The 17,280-nt window shown below is 46.1% G+C and overlaps 1 protein-coding gene across 2 annotated transcripts in view; it reads left to right on the forward strand.

Annotated features, from left to right (window-relative positions):
• NFIA (nuclear factor I A) overlaps positions 1 to 17,280 on the forward strand; it is a 933,690-nt gene that overhangs the window by 61,611 nt on the left and 854,799 nt on the right. The gene's annotated exons all lie outside the window — the stretch shown is intronic.

The raw sequence follows: 17,280 nt of genomic DNA on the forward strand, positions 1-17,280 counted from the left end.
GGAGGTCCTGGCCTTAAGTCTCCCACCTAGCAGCCTAAATTTCTCCTCCAGGACCTCACGACTGCATTTCCCCACATCGTTGGTGCCAACATGCACCATGACCACAGGCTCCTCCCCAGCACCGTCTATCAGCCTATCTACTACACGCGTAATGTCCACTACCTTCGCACCAGGCAGGCAAGTCACCATACGGTCAATACGCGGTTTTGCCACCCAGCTGTCTACTTGCCTAAGGATCGAATCACCAACTACCAAGACCCCCCCTCTCCCCCTGCCCTGGGATGGTTCCTTGGCGCGAAAGGATACCTGCTCACCAACCGAAGAAGAGGTCCCTTCTGAGGGCACATTCCCCTTATCCTCAGCAAGGTGCCCTGTTCCCTCTCGACCCTCACGCTCTCTGGCAGCAACGGGGCTGCCACATTCAGAGTGGGGCTCATCTAATACGCCCTGGAGAGTCTTCCCCAATTGCCTAACTGACCGTCTCTGCTTCTCCAGGGCAGTCACCTCGGCCTCAAGGGTACGAACTCGTTCCCTGAGTACCAGGAGCTCCTTGCATCGAGCACACACCCAAGATTTCTGTCCTGTGGGCAGATAGTCATACATGTGACACTCAGTGCAAAACACTGGAAAGCCCCCACCCCCCTGCTGGCATTCTACCTTCATTATATATATATATTAAATATACAGTCCTCTTTAAATGCTGTTGTTTACGTGGCTCCCCTTCTGGAAGGTCAACTTACCTTATTGGGAGAACAAGGAAATCAGGGATCTGGGTTCCTGGTCCTTAGGAAGCCCCCAGGCAAAGAGCCACAGGCCAAGAGCCCTTTAGCTCTCGCCCTTCAGCTCGCGCCAAAGGCTCGCGCCTTTGGCAAGGCGCAGCTTAAAATGCAAAGAGGGTGGAGCAGACCACTCCTAAGCAATCATCAACAATTACTCTCAATCAATCAATCACTTTCACCTTTAGCCCACTCACCCAAACATACAGCAGTTCCCCAGCTATCACAACTCAGCCTTTTCAGCAGTCACCCAAGCCTCAGAATGAAGTCTTTCAAAACGCAGAAATTCTTAGCAACTTCTCCAGCTGTCTCAGCTTATCAGAGATGCTCTGCTCTGTTCTGCTCCTCTCAGGCCTCTCTGAGATGTCCCATGCCCCTATCAGATGACCCATGTGTTGGGCCCTCTGTTGTACAAGGTTCAATGTGGCACCCATGCGCAACAGAAGAAGTGACTCCACATTAAGGAATGGTGGGTGAGGGGCGAGCCCACTGATGAGGCCCACTTGGCTGAAGCTCCAGGGGACCTCAATGATGGAAACCTCCCGTGGAGAGCAGATCTTGCCAAACTGGAGGACCCCCTGTTTGATGATGCCCTCATGCCAACCCAGCAACAGGACCTTTGGGCAGTCCTAGCCAAGTGTCCCCAAGTGTTTTTGTCCATGCCTGGCGGCACACCTCTGCCAGTGCACCGCATTATCACACGGAGAAGTTCAGTCGTTCTAGTACCAAAGCCCGACAACACCATTCGCTTCTGTGTGGACTACAGGGAAGTAAACAAGCTAGCACAGTTCGATGCATCCCGTATGCCCTGAGCCGACCTGCTCATTGACCAACTGGAGATGGCACAATACCTGTCAGCCCTCGATCTCACAAAAGGATATTGGCAGGTACCCGTCCATCTGGCAGACTGGGAAAAAAACAGCCTTTACGACACCCCAGGGACTGTTCTAGTTCAGATGCATGCCCTTTGGGCTGCATTGCGCCCCCGCCACATTCCAGCAGTTGGTGGATCAGGCCCTGGTCCAGTGTGAGGGTTTTGCCTGAGCATAGATCAATGACATCATCATCTGCAGCCCCACCTGGGCCTCTCATCTGGAACACCTCCTCAGGGTCATCCACGCCTTACAAGCCACTGGCTTGAAGACCAACCCCAAAAAGAGTCGACTGGGGTTCCAAAACTTAAAGTACCTGAGGTTCGTAGTAGGGCGGGGGCAACTCTGGCCCCTACCCAACAAGGTCATCACCCTAGAGCAACACCCCTGACCCTGCTCAAAATGGCAGGTGCGGCGATTTCTCAGGTTCATTGGGTATTATAGTAAGTTTATACCCTGGATTGCCACCCTCGCCAGCCCACTTACCGACTGCCTTCAGAAGTCACAGCTCAACGCCATATGCTGGGAGAAAGCCCAGGAGAACACCTTTCAAGCACTTTGCACCAATCTGTTGGGCCTGGCGGTCCTACAGAACCATGACTTTGACCGCCCCTTCATCGTGCACACCGATGCGTCAAGTACAGGCATCAGGGCGGTGCTGTCCCAGAAGTGGGAAGGGCAGGAACAGCCAGTACTCTTCATCAGCTGCAAGCTCCAGCCAGCGGAACAGAAGTCTTCCACTATGGAAAAGGAGACCCTAGCAGTGAAGTGGGCTGTCGGGGCACTCCAATACTATTTCACCAACAATCCCTTCCAACTCATAGTCAACCACAAGCCCTTATTATGAATGGTGCGCATGAAGGACCATAACACCCGCATCTTACACTGGTACTTATCACTTCTCCCCTTTCATTTTTCAGTTCATCACCAGGCTGGAGCCGATCACACCATGGCTAATTACCTGTCATGCCTGTTTGAAGAGCACATCACCTTAAGCAGCAAGTCAAGGGGGGGGGGTATCTCAGCCGTGCCGTGCCTGCTGCTGGTACCACCCACCCCCGCCTCAGTCCAACACAGGGTCCCCAAGCCACCCACGGGACCCCTTGACCACCCCCACACCCCCAACCCGAGCAAGTCACTGCCCCACCCACCCCCACCTACCTAGGGGGTGAAGGAGATGACATCTGCCATTTCTGGGTAGCTGGGGCGAAGCACGGCCTCATGAAGACGTCGTTGCTGGGAGCCACCTCACCGACGGGTGGGCCCACCCTGAACACAGGCACGGCAGTGCCTGGCCTCCCCTGGAGAGGAAGAGGGAGCATTGGCCCAAGCCGCGGCAGGCCCAACACCCAGTCCCCACCGGCTCCAGCAGCCCCAGTAGAGGGAGAGAGCTGCTGGGCGTCATTGCTTAAGAAAGGGGGCAGGGCCTGGGGAGACAGCCACTGGAGAGGGGGCATGGGAACCAGGGGAAGGATTAAAGGGAGGAAGGGCGGTCAGTGGGAGGTCAGTGATGATCTACAGTGCACTGTAGAGACCAGCTGAATCAAGCACGAGAGAGAGAGAATAAGTGCAGAGGTGACAGGCATGGCCAAGAAGGGTGACAGGGTGCGGTAACCTGGCCCAGCACCTTCCTCTGAGACCTCCCGGCCGACCAGGGGTGGGGCCCCAGGGTCTGCAGGGCGACAACAGCCTGAGGGGCGGGGGCCCCAGACAAGATGAGGTGTCACAAAAAAAATTTTCCAACTGTAGCCATGTGGCTACTTAAAGGAAAATAGCATTATATCCCCCTGCCTTGTCAATTTTTTTACTGATAAAACCCCTCAGGTTGCTACTATATGCTGGCTGATACAGCTCTGGAAGAGGAGGGATTCAAAGGCAAAAAGAGTGGGTGGATATTTACACCCCTTTTCTCCTCTCTACTGAATAGCCTTGGGAGACAGGGAAGGAAAAAATGTTTCCTTCCCTTCTGAAGCTAATAGGATAAGTTCAATTAAGAAATAGCATGGAGAAAGAGAAAGGTTTTATATCCATTGTAATAATAAATATGATCAGAAAATCACTCTTGCTGTTTCCAAACCTGTTTATAAGATGAACTGTTAGCGAGTGTGCAGAGAAATGTTAGGATCAGCTTTTTTTTTTTAATGGCTTACAGTTTATAAAACTTTTCCTTGCTTTTTATGTTTTTTGTACCCAACTGTAGCTTATTTGTGAAAGAGATGAAGGATGGATGGAAACAGGGCATTACAAGACTATCTAGAAGTGATTTCTTCAAATTGGTTCACTGTAAGTTCTTGGAAACCCTTGATTTCCCTGCATTCTTCATCTGGATGTACCCACGTTCACCCACTTTCCTTTTCACATGGTTCCCTTTGAGTATGGGCACATTCAACTATGTATCATTTACAATGCACCAGGTCAAAACCCTGGCTTGGATCTGTCAAGTTCTCTTCTGTCCAGTAACTCCCCGCGCTCTGTGTAAATAACTATATTCCTAAAGCTTCTGGTAATAAAGACTTCCATCTCCATGTAGCTGTGTGTTCACAATGAGTGATGACACTTAGATTTTTGAAACTATTGCTTGGTTAATAACTTTCTAACCATTATTTTTGGATCAAATCCATGGAAACAGAATGTGAGAAGTGAAATCTAACGAGTGTCTTTAAGAAAGGATAAAGAGCTTCTGTTCTTTCATTAGAGTCCTAAGAGTTTTAACTTCTGGCACTCCCGTCACATTTCCAAAGGGTAACAAAAGGTTTTTATGAGTTTTTTTCTTTTTTTTTCAATTTTGTCATACTGGGTAGCACATTTCATCAATTAAAACAGAAACGGCCTAACAATTACAACAGGGGCAGAAATAAAGGCTGTTACCGTGTGATTTCTCCTCGTGGGCTGATGTAAGTAGAGTTTGTTAAATAGCATGCTAAGCAGTGACAGCCTTGCAAGGAACAACTTACGCAATACAATTTGTGTCCATCACATAATAACTCTGTAGTCACATGATTATTGGTTTTAGCAGATTTAAATAAAGACAAATGATTTATGGCCCCAGACTCTTCCTCTACACATGCCTTAGAACTCAACAGGAGCACACTAAGATAAGTTTTTTTAGGACTGCAGCCTAAAAGTACAAAGCTACACTAGTCTACACTAGATGATGGTTTTTCTTCCATCTTGTCTAATTTAGTCCTCTAGCTGTTGTATGTAATTATAATGGGCCTGTTCCAAGCATTTATAAAGTTAAAGGTCCAATTTTAAGAACAAAAAGACCATGTGGGTGAGGTGTGATGAAGCCCTACCTGCAGCTTACCTCTGCACATCCTGTCCCACATCCTGAAACTACTATCTGTGATCACTTCCTGGCTGAAAAGCATAATTGGAGGAACAGGTTCTGGGGAGCTAAGCAAGGGTATGGGTTCTGTACCCCTTGTGGTGAGACAGGCCTCACACAAGCACCTCAGGAAATGAGAAAGCCAACCTGGGCCTCCTGCTTCAAGACTCCCAGGGAGGATCTTCTTCCTCCAGTTCTCTCTCAGAGTATAACCACAACCAGTAAATCAATTGTCATGGACAGGGCTTTTCTTTTTTTTAGCAGGAATGTACTGGAACACAGTTCTGGCTGGCTTGGCATCAGGGGTGTGACCTAATATGCAAATAAGTTTCTGCTGGGCTTTTTCTACAAAAAAGCCCTGGTCATGGATATGGCCAGAAATATAGGGGAGTAGTTGCTGGACTCGATCCAGAAATATCGTAGGGGTATCATCTTTTTTGCCAAGTCCAGCAACAGTTTCCCTATATTTCTGGTTGTACCCACGTCACAATTCTAACAGGTTTTAGCTCAACCTCAGGATTCAGGATCCTCTCTTTTTTGGTCTCTTGAATCCACAGCACTGCTTTTGGGTCTCTCTCTCTCATATTCTGCTCCTGGTACATGAGGACCAAATAGGGGTTAAATGTGGTTCAGGGAGATCAGATGAAGTGCATATAAAATGAAAAGAACAAAATGAGCAAGGGTGAAAGAAGTGGGAATAAATGGATATCCTTGATCCCTGTTATATGCTATCTCCTAAAATGGTAATGAGAGTCTATTTTTTTTCAGTAAAAAGCCCAGCAGGAACTCATTTGCATATAAGGCCACACCACCTGACACCAAGCCAGACAGAACTGCATTCCTGTGCATTCCTGCTCAAAAAAAGCACTGGCTGTAATCATTCTGGTTCATTCATACCTTGGTTCCAATACTCAGGGATCTTCCCTTACTTTCTCAGGACCATGTGCTCTTGGCTGCTCTCTTGATCCAAGATTAGGGTTGCCAATCCCTAGGTGAGGGCAGGGGATCCCCCGGTTTGGAGGCCCTCCCCCTGCTTCAGGGTCATCAGAAAGCAGGGGGAGGGGAGGGAAATGTCTGCTGGGAACTCTATTATTCCCTAGAGAGATTTATTCCCATAGAAAATAATGGAGAATTGATTGGTGGGTATCTGGGGCTCGGGGGGGGGGCTGTTTTTTAGGTAGAGGAACCAAATTTTCAGTATAGCATCTAGTGCCTCTCTCCAAAATACCCCCAAAAAAGATTGGACCAGGGGGTCCTATTCTATGAGCCTCAAAAGAAGGTGCCCCTATCCTTCATTATTTCCTATGGAAGGAAGGCATTGAAAAGGTGTGCCGTCCCTTTAAATGTGATGGCCAGCACTCCCTTTGGAGTTCAATTATGCTTGTCACAGCCTTGATCTTGGCTCCACCCCCAAAGTCCCCAGATATTTCATAAATTGAACTTGGCAACCCTATCCAAGATGGACTCCTTCTGAATGTGTATAAAAAAGGCTACTTCTTATACATGCTCAGAAGTTGTATTTTCAGTGGTTTTCATGTATTTTCATTCTAGTGGTTAAGCGCCAACTTACCACATTACTGGGGCTGGCCTGGTTTAGACCGCTAGGTATTCAATTAGTGGGGGTGCAGCAGATGCAAACGAATAACTTCGAGAACGTGTGCCGGGAATTCCCCGAAGTTTTTGATGGGACCCTGGGGAGTTTCAAGGGGCCGCCCATCACCTTACCTCTCAATCCCCTCGTTAGACTGATAAGACTGAAGGCCAGGCGAGTTCCGTTCGCTCTAAAACCTAAAATAGAAGCGGAACTGGACCGACTCATGGCCCAGGGAGTGCTGGAACTGGTATCCTATTCTGCCTGGGAAACACCCATAGTCACCCCAGTGAAGCCGAACGGGGATGTGCAAATATGCACTGACTACAAGTGCACTATCAATAAAGCACTACAGGACAACCCATACCCTGTCCCAGTGGTCAGCCACGTCCTGGCAGCCCTAGCGGGTTCCAAGGTTTTTGGAAAATTAGACCTGGCCCAGGTGTACCAGCAACTCCCGGTAGACGCCAAGACAGCAGAGGCTCAAGCTATTGTGACCCACAGGGGAGCTTTTCGGGTGTGGCGGTTGCAATTTGGGGTTAGTGTAGCTCCGGGGATCTTTCAGAGCATAATGGACTCTCTTCTCAAAGGGATCCCCGGAGTGCAACCATTCTTTGATGACGTTCTGATCGCGGCCCTGGACGCGGAGGAGTTCAGCAGCCTCCTGAGAGAGGTGCTCTCCACCGCTTCCAGACGGCGGGCCTGAAAGCAAAAAAGGAAAAGTGTTCACTAGGGGTGCCGAGGGTGGAGTTCTTGGGGTTTGCGGTAGACGCTGAGGGAATCCACCTGACAGAGGACAAGACCAGGGCGATAGTCCACGCCACGCCCCCCACGTGCAAGGCGGAGCTACAAAGTTTCTTGGGATTATTAAATTTTTACCATTCATTTTTGCCCCACAAAGTGGCCATCGTGGAACCCCTCCACAGACTGCTCGATAAACACACCCTGTGGGTCTGGGGGAAGCAGCAGGCCGCCACTTTTCAGGCAGTCAAAGACCTCCTTGTTTCCAATGCGGTGCTCCACCATTTTGATGAAGCCCTACCATTGATTTTGGCGTGCGATGCTTCCCCGTACGGGGTGGGCGCAGTCCTGGGGCACCAACTTCCAGACGGGAGGGAGGTTCCTGTGGCATATTATTCGAGGACCCTGACCCTCGCAGAGCGTAACTACACTCAGATCGACAAGGAGGTTTTGGCAATTGTGGCGGGTGTGCATAAATTCAACGACTACCTGTATGGTAGGTGCTTCACGATTGCCACGGATCACAAGCCGCTCCTGGGCCTCCTTGCCCCAGACCGCCAGACCCCGCAAATTGAATCACAGTGAGTCCTGAGGTGGAACCAGTTCCTAAACTTGTATACATACGCCCTGGTTCACCGCCTGGGCAAGGCCATGGGACATGCTGATGCCCTCAGCCGCCTGCCATTAACCTCGACAGACCCAGATTCTGCCCCTGCCCACCATGTGATGCTTATGGAGACTCTGCCCAAGTGGCCCCTCCACGCCGCTGAGGTGGCTCAGGCCACGGGGAAGGACCGGATACTCGCACGTGTTTTGGACTGGGTGGGAAGGGAATGGCCCGAGGGCTGGACCCAGAATTCAGGGCGTTCACATCACACAGAGATGAGCAGTCCACACACAAGGGGTGCATACTCTGGGGTAGCAGGGTGGTGGTCCCCCCCTCACTGCGGAAGCAACTGTTAGAGGCTTTACACGAAACACACCCGGGGATAGTGCCGATGAAGGACCTGGCACGCAGTTACGTATGGTGGCCGGAATCCCCGATACCCTGGTCATGGACAATGGGACCGCTTTCACCTCCTGGGAATTCCTGGATTTCTTGAATAGCTATCTCATTCAACACATTAGGTCCACCCCCTTCCATCCGGCCACCAATGGCCAGGCTGAGCGCATGGTGCACCCCACCAAAGAGGCCCTGCGGCGTATTGTACAGGGCGACTGGGACCACCGCCTGGCAGCCTTCCTATTTGACAACCGAATTACCCCAACCCCGTCACCGGGTCAAGCCCTGCCAAATTACTAATGGGGAGGAAATTGATCACAAGGTTAGATAGGCTACATCCCGACCGGGCCACTGACCTCCGCAGTTCCCCCAAAACCAGGGAAGCCGCCAGGGGGTTCTTCCCAGGGGACCCGGTGTACACTAAGAACTTTGCAAGCAGCCCAGAGTGGTTAGCCGCCTGGGTGCTGCACATGACCGGGTCCCGCTCATACGAGGTCTCGACAGAGGGGGGCCAGGTTCTCAGGAGGCATATCGATCAGTTGCGCCACTGCACTTTGCCAAAGGAACCGACCGCCATGGGGGCGGGGGAAGCGGGGAAGAACTAACAGCAACACCCCCGGAAAATACCCTGCCCATGCCCTGCCCATGCCGGCTACACCGACTGCACAGGCGGAAGAGCACCACAGCGGCGGAAGCGACCCCACCAGAGAAGCTCACCCCACCGGATGAGCAACAAGCGACGGCCAGTCAGTGTCCGGCAACACCTCAACAAGGGGAAACCGCCGCCCCACCAGCCACAGCGGCCGCACCGACTCCCCAAGCAACCCCAAGGAGGTCGACCAGGGAACGCCAGGCACCAGCGTACTTGAAAGACTATGTGTCCTGAACTAGGGGGGGAGGAGTGTTATGTCCTGCATTCTAATCCCTATGTACAGCACAGCGCACGCTACAGAAGCGATCAGTGGAACCCCACTGGTCCCCGGATGTAGCTCGCTAATACGCACCGCCAATCAAGATCTGTGGCGGGAAGTTTAACCGACCAGGATTGGACCTGGCCTCACAGAGGGTTGTTTCGGGGCATGTATATAATTGGGACCTGGCCCGCCATTCTCCCTCTTGTGATGTACCCGCCCAATAAAGTATGTTGCCTTCAACACGTCTTGTCACCGAGTACATTACAAAAGTATTGTCTACTCAGACTGGCAGCAGCTCTCCAGGGTCTCAAGCTGAGGTTTTCCAGACCTATTTGCCTGGGCCCTTTTTAGTTGGAGATTCCAGGGATTGCACCTGGGACCTTCTGCTTACCAAGCAGATGCTCAACCACTGAGCCATCGTCCCTCCCTTTCTCAATACAACAATTTGTTGGCACTCAATGAAATTGCTGAGCAGTTGGGTTAGAATGGATAAAAGGAAGTATTTCTTCATGCAAAGTGTGATTAACACATAGAATTCACTGCCACAGGAGATCGTGGCAACTACAAGAGTAGATGGCTTCAGGACAGGATTGGATAAACATATGGAGCAGAGGTCCATCAGTGGCTATTAGCTACAGGGGATAGATGGAACTCTCTGTCTGGTGCAGTGATGCTCTGTATCTTGGTGCACAGTGGGAGGGCGTCTAGTGTCCTGGCCTCACTGTGATGGACCTCCTGATGGTGCCTGGAGTTTTTTGGCCACTGTGGGACAACAATACATGTTTTACTTCATTGCCTGATATATAATATTCGTTTGACGTTTATTTCTCCAATATTACCAAAAGGTTCCAAAATCTCTGACGAAGAGATTGTTAATAAATTTCTTTCGGATGAGAACCCAGAGATTAGTTTTAAAAAAATGCAAAATTCTGTACTCAATCAATGAAATTGCATTCCATTTATGTTTCTCAAGGAACAGGGGGAAGCTGAATTGCATAACTGTCTTACTAGAGCTGTAAATCTATGTATTTAATTTTAGTAAGTTTTAATCATTTTATTGTGTAATCATTTATTTTGTGTGATTGTTGTGATAGTTATATATTTCTATACTGCCAATGGGCTGTTAATAAATCTAAATCTTTATTGTGAGATCTAGGCCCTGCAGGACCTATCCAAGTTCCTCAGGGCCTGTAAAATGGAGCTCTTCCACCAGACTTTTTCTTGATCCAGCAGGTGTCCTATGAAGTCATTGCTCCCCCAGCACCCTACCTTCAAGGTGCTCAAGCTGTGTTGAAAGCTTCCAGACTACACAATGTTGTGTGGTTTGTTGTACTGATTACTGCTCTTGAATCTGATTGACATATCTGTGGTTATGATGTTTTGAAGTGATTTGTTTTAATGTTGTAAGCCGCCCTAAGCCCACTTGCGGGATAGGGCAAGGTATAAATAGAAAAATTAAATTAAATTAAACGCCTAATATTCCCAGGCCTTGTTGAGGTTTTGACTGCTTGCCTGAATGCTGGGTGGAAAGAAAAGTGGCTTATGCACAGTGCACTTGTGGCTGCAGTGCTGACAGCCTTAAAAATACTTGGCATTTCAAAAGACAAGGACAACTTAAAACTCTCAGGAGAATACCCTTACAGGTACCATTGGACTCAAACTTTGTTCTACTGCTTCAGAACAACATGGTTGCCCACCTGGAAATATCCTCACTTGTCGGATGAACTATACTTATTACTAAATAAAAATGTATATATTTTATGAAACATCAGCCTTCATTTTTTGAATGCAAACAAGAGTGGTATTATTTGTTCACAATGAAGGGTTTTTGTTAACAAGTTTAGCTGGTGGAAATGGAACTGTGGTAGTTTACTGACTTGTGTTTTCTTTCTGTGGACAAGGCCAAGATTGCAAAGGAATGACATGTTGGCAGGCAACTCGGTGAATCTTGCACAATAAGCAAGTAATATACAATTACTGCATTTATCTAAATAGCTTGGGATCTCCAGTTCTTATGGTACTCAAGACATTGAATGAAAGGGAGTACTATTCATCTAGGATTTCTTATTTAAGGTAGCACTATGTGGGAAGCACACTTGAAAACAGTTTCTGAGAATTAAGGCTGACATTTCTAGGCTTAATTTATCTGAGCTATAAAACATGTACCAGGTGATACATTGTTAGAAATAAACATTTTATTTTTCGTTATGATAAATACAAATATACTACAGATACTTTTTGCTCAAATGGCTTACATCATTTAGTGTGGATTTTTGACTTGTACTCACTCACAACAGTTGTAAACTTTATGGAACCATCTTGAGCAAAGATACACACACTTCTTTGGCTTCAGATCTGTTTAGGACTGCATTGTTAATGAGGCATGGAAGTTATGCAGCAACTTCTGACACACTTTGTTCTCATAGAAAAATATATTTGAGATCTATCTTTGTTCCTAATGTTCATTCCCAATCAACTGTTAGAATGAAACCATACAGCTAAAATGCAACTCAGACCCCATATATTGCATTCATAATTTTGAGTAGTCTTCAAGATTCTTTCAAAATAAATTAAATTATATTTAAAGATAGTGAAGGTTGGTTCATTTTCTTTTATGAATCAGACATCCAAGCATCATCTTAATTGTACTGACTGCAAAGTGGATCAATAGGAAAGCTGGGAAGCAGCTACATCATTTGCTGGCCTAAAAAAAGTTCTCCAAGAATGTCTAGACATGACAGCTGCATTTTGTCATTTTAATAAAAGTGATCTAAGTGTTCATACTTCTGAGTGAAAATCTTTTCTGATGAACCATGACATTCACTATCCCCACATAAATATACATGCCATTTCTTTTTTCCATAATACTCCATTCCAAGGGGGAAGAGATTTGACTATTCAATGAGTCAGCAACTCTATATGAACATAACAGAAATCACAGAACCCTGGGAACTGTAGTTTTGTGAAAGGGCCAAGGAATTCTTGCTAGAAATACAGACTACAGAATTATAATTCCCAAGATTATTTGAAGAAGCCATAGATGTAAACTAGTTCCAAATCAGTTTAAAATTATACTGTTTAAAGTTAGTGCACATTTAGGTCACTGTGATCTTGCTGTGAAATCTGCTGAACTCTTCATACTTCTTATCCTACCAGTTATCTGAAGCCCATAGCAGAGAAGGCATGCATGTCAATGATTACCTAAGGCTGTATAGTTCTATTTAAAATAAACCTAAGGAGCACATGTTTCTGGCAAATTGTATTAAGGCCTGGTAACTGATGATAAGTGATCTGTTTATTGATTCTGTGCAAACAAGTTGTTCATACACAGATAGCTGATACATACATACATAAAGGCCACCATGTGAAGGCTATTTTACATTGCTCCATGTGTTTATGATCATCATTTGATAAACTATTCTTGTGCAAGTTCCTATCACATGAATCAGATTTTCCCCCACCAGAAAGCTACTCCTCTCAATGCATCTTGTGACATGCATCCATAGGATCCTGTGGAGATTTTCCATGCCAATAAGGGATGCCTATGGGAATATCTGGCACTGATAACATCTCTTATGATTGCAGAAAATTCATTACACAAAAATCTCCTGTCACATAGAGAAGACAACATACATGTAGTTTCACATGTATCCAAAATGACTCTAGTCTTGCCCATGTCATACTTCGGTTTTACTCGTCTTCATGTCACAACAGCAATTCCTGATGTCCCTGCTACAGCATACCACCAGCACGTGACATGTATTAAAGCATTATGACTGACATATAGGGCCAGAGCAAAGTCAAAATTCATTTGTGTATTCTCTTCATAGTACTGATGAAATTGTGAGAACACTTGACTGCATCATCATCTGAGTTATATAAGAACTTAAAAACCTGTTACCATTGGCTAAAAATTCTAAGTTTTAATGCTATGCTGGAAATTTTTAGGAAGGGAATTGAAAACAAATCAGCCAGTATCATAATGCCCCTGTATAAATCAATGGTGCAGCCTCATTTGCAATACTGTGTACAATTCTGGTCACCACACCTCAAAAAAGATATTATAGCATTGGTAAAAGTGCAGAAAAGGGCAACTAGAATGATTAAAGGGTTGGAACACTTTCCCTGTGAAGAAAGGTTAAAATGCTTGGGGCTCTTTAGCTTGAAGAAATATTGAATGAGGGATAACATGATAGAGGTTTACAAGGTTATGCATGGGATAGAGAGGTAGATAAAGAAATACTTTTCTCCCTTTCTCACAATACAAGAATTCATGGACATTCAATGAAACTGCTGAGCAGTCAGGTTAGAACAGATAAAAGGAAGTACTTCTTCACACAAAGGGTGATTAACACATGGAATTCACTGCCACAGGAGGTGGTGGCTGCTGCAAGCATAGACAGCTTCAAGAGGGAACTGGATAAACATATGGAGCAGAGGTCCATCAGTGGCTATTAGCTGCAACATATTGTTGGAACTCCCTGTCTGGGGCAGTGATGCTCTGTATTCTTGGTGCTTGGTGCTTGGGGGTGGGCAACAGTGGGAGGGCTTCTATTGTCCTGGCCCCAGTGATGGACCTCCAGATGGCACCTGGGGGGGGGGGGTTGCCACTGTGTGACATGGTGTTGGACTGGATGGGCCATTGGCCTGATCCAACATGGCTTCTCATATGTTCTTATGTTTTGAATGCTGATATTATGTTCTAAACATTTGTAGTGGTAGTAGTATAAACTGGATGCAAATGCAGATGGAGGTAAGCAGAATAGGAAATATGAGCAAAGTGGTTATATCCTTTTGCAATCAACTGTTAGAAAACCTGGCCATCATCTGTTCAATTAGATGGCTTTTCCAGTTTCCACTGAGCTGAGTTTTTAATTTACTTAATTGCAACCATCTCAGCCTGGCAATTAAAATAGAATGTTACCTGTGGGATGGGATCAATTAAAGGTTTGAAAATTCAATTTAGGATCATGATTAGCCTGCTTTATATGGGTTGAATTTTTTCCTAAATCATATAATTGCATAATTCAACTACTTTTGATACATAATGTAAATGAACCCTTTATTTCATTTTTAACTGAAAACAGATTTTAGATTCTTACCAGAAAGGGAGAAAAAAGCAGCCGTCAGTGAGCAAGGAACCCTATGTTTGATTTTTTTTTTTGGGGGGGGGGGGGGATGAAAATATATGGAAATGCTGGATATGATGTATTTGGTAGCTACAATTCTTTAGAACTCATTTAATTTTGGCTTATTGCAAGAACTTCCCCATATATTTTATATACCTTTTAAGTTACAATCAGAAAAATGAGAAAACAGTCTGTAACATCATATATTTTATACCATGTCCCTGGAACCAGCTTCTGAAAATAGACAAAGGAACTCCATGTTCAGAAGTGGAAAATTGATAGCAGCATGAGGCTATTACTAGCATTTTGTGCTTTTTCCAAATTTGTGCTGACTCAAATACTTTTGTAGCTGGGAAGAAAATGGTCTAAGGAAAACTGGCTACTTAAAACAAATGCAGCATGGAAGTCACAGGCTCCTTTACAGGATTCTGTAAGTTTATATGGGTCTGCCTCCCATGTGTCTACCCCCAGCACATGAATTGTATGGACTGTAGTACTTACACATAACTCTGTGTGGTAGTTTATTGTTAACCTCCCAGGTTAGGAATGATGATATAATCTCAGAGATTATAGCCTGGCCTCACAATAAATCTGTGGATGAACTTCTATTTGAATCAGTGATGGCTACCTCATAATACACGTTCTTAACCACCATGTCCACTTTCTGTTATCTATGTTGACAAGGAGGAAAAAGCAGTGTTCCTGTGAACCATGGACAGTACTTTGAGCCTCTTTTCTTATAGGAGTCAGGCACAATAGTGCAGGACAGGAAGGACTTCCTACATCTCCTGGTCTGAGAATATAATACAGCAAAATCTCATTATGTAGGCATGCTTATGAAAGAAAGTTAAGAGTGGAGTCTTAACATCTAGAAATACATAATTCTTATGATGTTCCTCTCCAAAGACCTTTGATAAAAAGCTATAATATTTATTTATTTTAGTATATTTCTATTCCGCCCATTCCCTGTAGGGCTCAGGGCAGAGTACAACATATGATAAAATAATAAAATACAATAAAAACATTTTAAAAACAGACAACTCAACAACACTCAGAGAAGTTTACGGTATCATCACATATTGCCCAGCCTGGCCTTCTCACATCATGATATCTCATAGAGATGGCAAATGATAATCCATTTTATAGCACAGGGGAAACCAACCAGATCAAGAATAGACTATATCTTATTCTACTTCCCCCCTCTTCTGCCAGGTCCAGTTCTGCTAGCCAGCATGTTGTTGTTGTTGTTGTTGTTGTTTTAATTAATCACCCAATCCAGACAAATAAAACAATACAAACTTTTAAAACCGTAAAAATTCCCCCCCCAAAAAAAAAATTCAACCCCCCCCCCCCCGGATGGCATTTTGCTAATTATGTCCATTTTCAGCAGGCCGTCAGAAAATATGGAAGGGGAGGAACATTTCGGGGGACGGGCAAAAAAGGTAGGCACTGGCCTTCATTAAGAGCCTCCATCAAAAGTCTGGTGGAACATCTCTGCCTTACAAGCCCTGTGAAATCACAGAAGATCCCACAGGACCCAGACATCTTCCAGCAGAGAGTTCCACGAGGTAGGGGCCAGGACTGAGAAAGTCCTGGCCCTAGTTGAGGACAGCTGGGCTTCTTGGGGTTGGGGATTGCCAGCAGAGCACAGCACCCTACCGGGGACATAGTGGAGAAGACAGTCCTTTAGATACATTGGTCTCACACCTAGGGTTGCCAAGTCCAATTCAAGAAATATCTGGGGACTTTGGGGGTGGAGCCAGGAGACCTTGGGGGTGGAGCCAGGAGACATTGGGGGTAGAGCCGTAAGCAAAGTTGTGAGAAGCACAATGGAACTCCAAAGGAAGTTCTGGCCATCACATTTAAGGGGACCGCATACCTTTTTAATGCCTTCCCTACATTAGAAATAATGAAGGATATGGGCACCTTCTTTAGGGGCTCATAGAACTGAACCCCCTGGTCCAATCTTTTTGAATCTTGGTAAGCATTTTGAGGAGACTCAAAAAACCACCCCTCCAGAGCCCCAGATATCCCAGGATTAATTCTCCATTATACCCTATGGTCCAGCAGACATTTCCCTCCCCCCCCCACGTTTCTGATGACCCTGAAGCTCCAGAAGGCCTCCAGACTGGGGATCCCTTGCCCCCACCTGGGGATTGGCACCTCTACTCACAAGCTGCTGAACTTTCAAGTTTTTCACAGTAACACAGGGCAACCAAAGGTTCAAGTTTACCTTCACCTATGCAAATGACCTCTGCAAGGATTGTGCAACAAACGGAGGGTCTGGGCTCCTTTCACAGCCATGTTGTTCTGCCTCCTCCTCCCCCCCACACTCCCCTTCAACCTTAAAGATGCAGACACACCATCCAAAGAGGAAGGGTTTTTCAAGTAGAGACTAAAGTCTCCGGAGAGGGAAAAACACATTAAGTGAAACAAAATTACATAATTGGATCCAACTTACAGCAAACTATACAGAGTATTATAGACTACAGTGCTTAGTCATTTATCCAAGTAACTTTTTGAATCATCTTGTAAAGTGCTACCCTATTGCTGGTATTGAAAAGAACTCATGAATAATTCAGTTTTGCATAGTTTGTGGGAAGCCAGAAGACTGGGAGCCTTTCTGACCTCTCCAGGCAGACCATTCTACAAGGCGGGGCCACAACAGAGAAGACATACTTATGTACAGTTGTAGATTTGCCAATTTGCAGGTTGGTACCTGCAGAAGGCCCTGGTCAAATGAACAAAATTGATGTGATGGAGCATGGGGGAGAGATGCTCTTGCAGATATGAAGGTCCAAGGTTATGAAGAGCTTTGATAGCCAGTGATTTAAATTGAGCCTAGTAGCATATGGGCAGTCAGTGGAATAGCTGCAGAATGGGAGTAATATACATGTGTCATCTAGTGCCTGATAATAACTGAGGC

Source organism: Heteronotia binoei, chromosome 2 (assembly GCF_032191835.1).
Source record: "Heteronotia binoei isolate CCM8104 ecotype False Entrance Well chromosome 2, APGP_CSIRO_Hbin_v1, whole genome shotgun sequence".
NCBI classification, from domain to species: domain Eukaryota; kingdom Metazoa; phylum Chordata; class Lepidosauria; order Squamata; family Gekkonidae; genus Heteronotia; species Heteronotia binoei.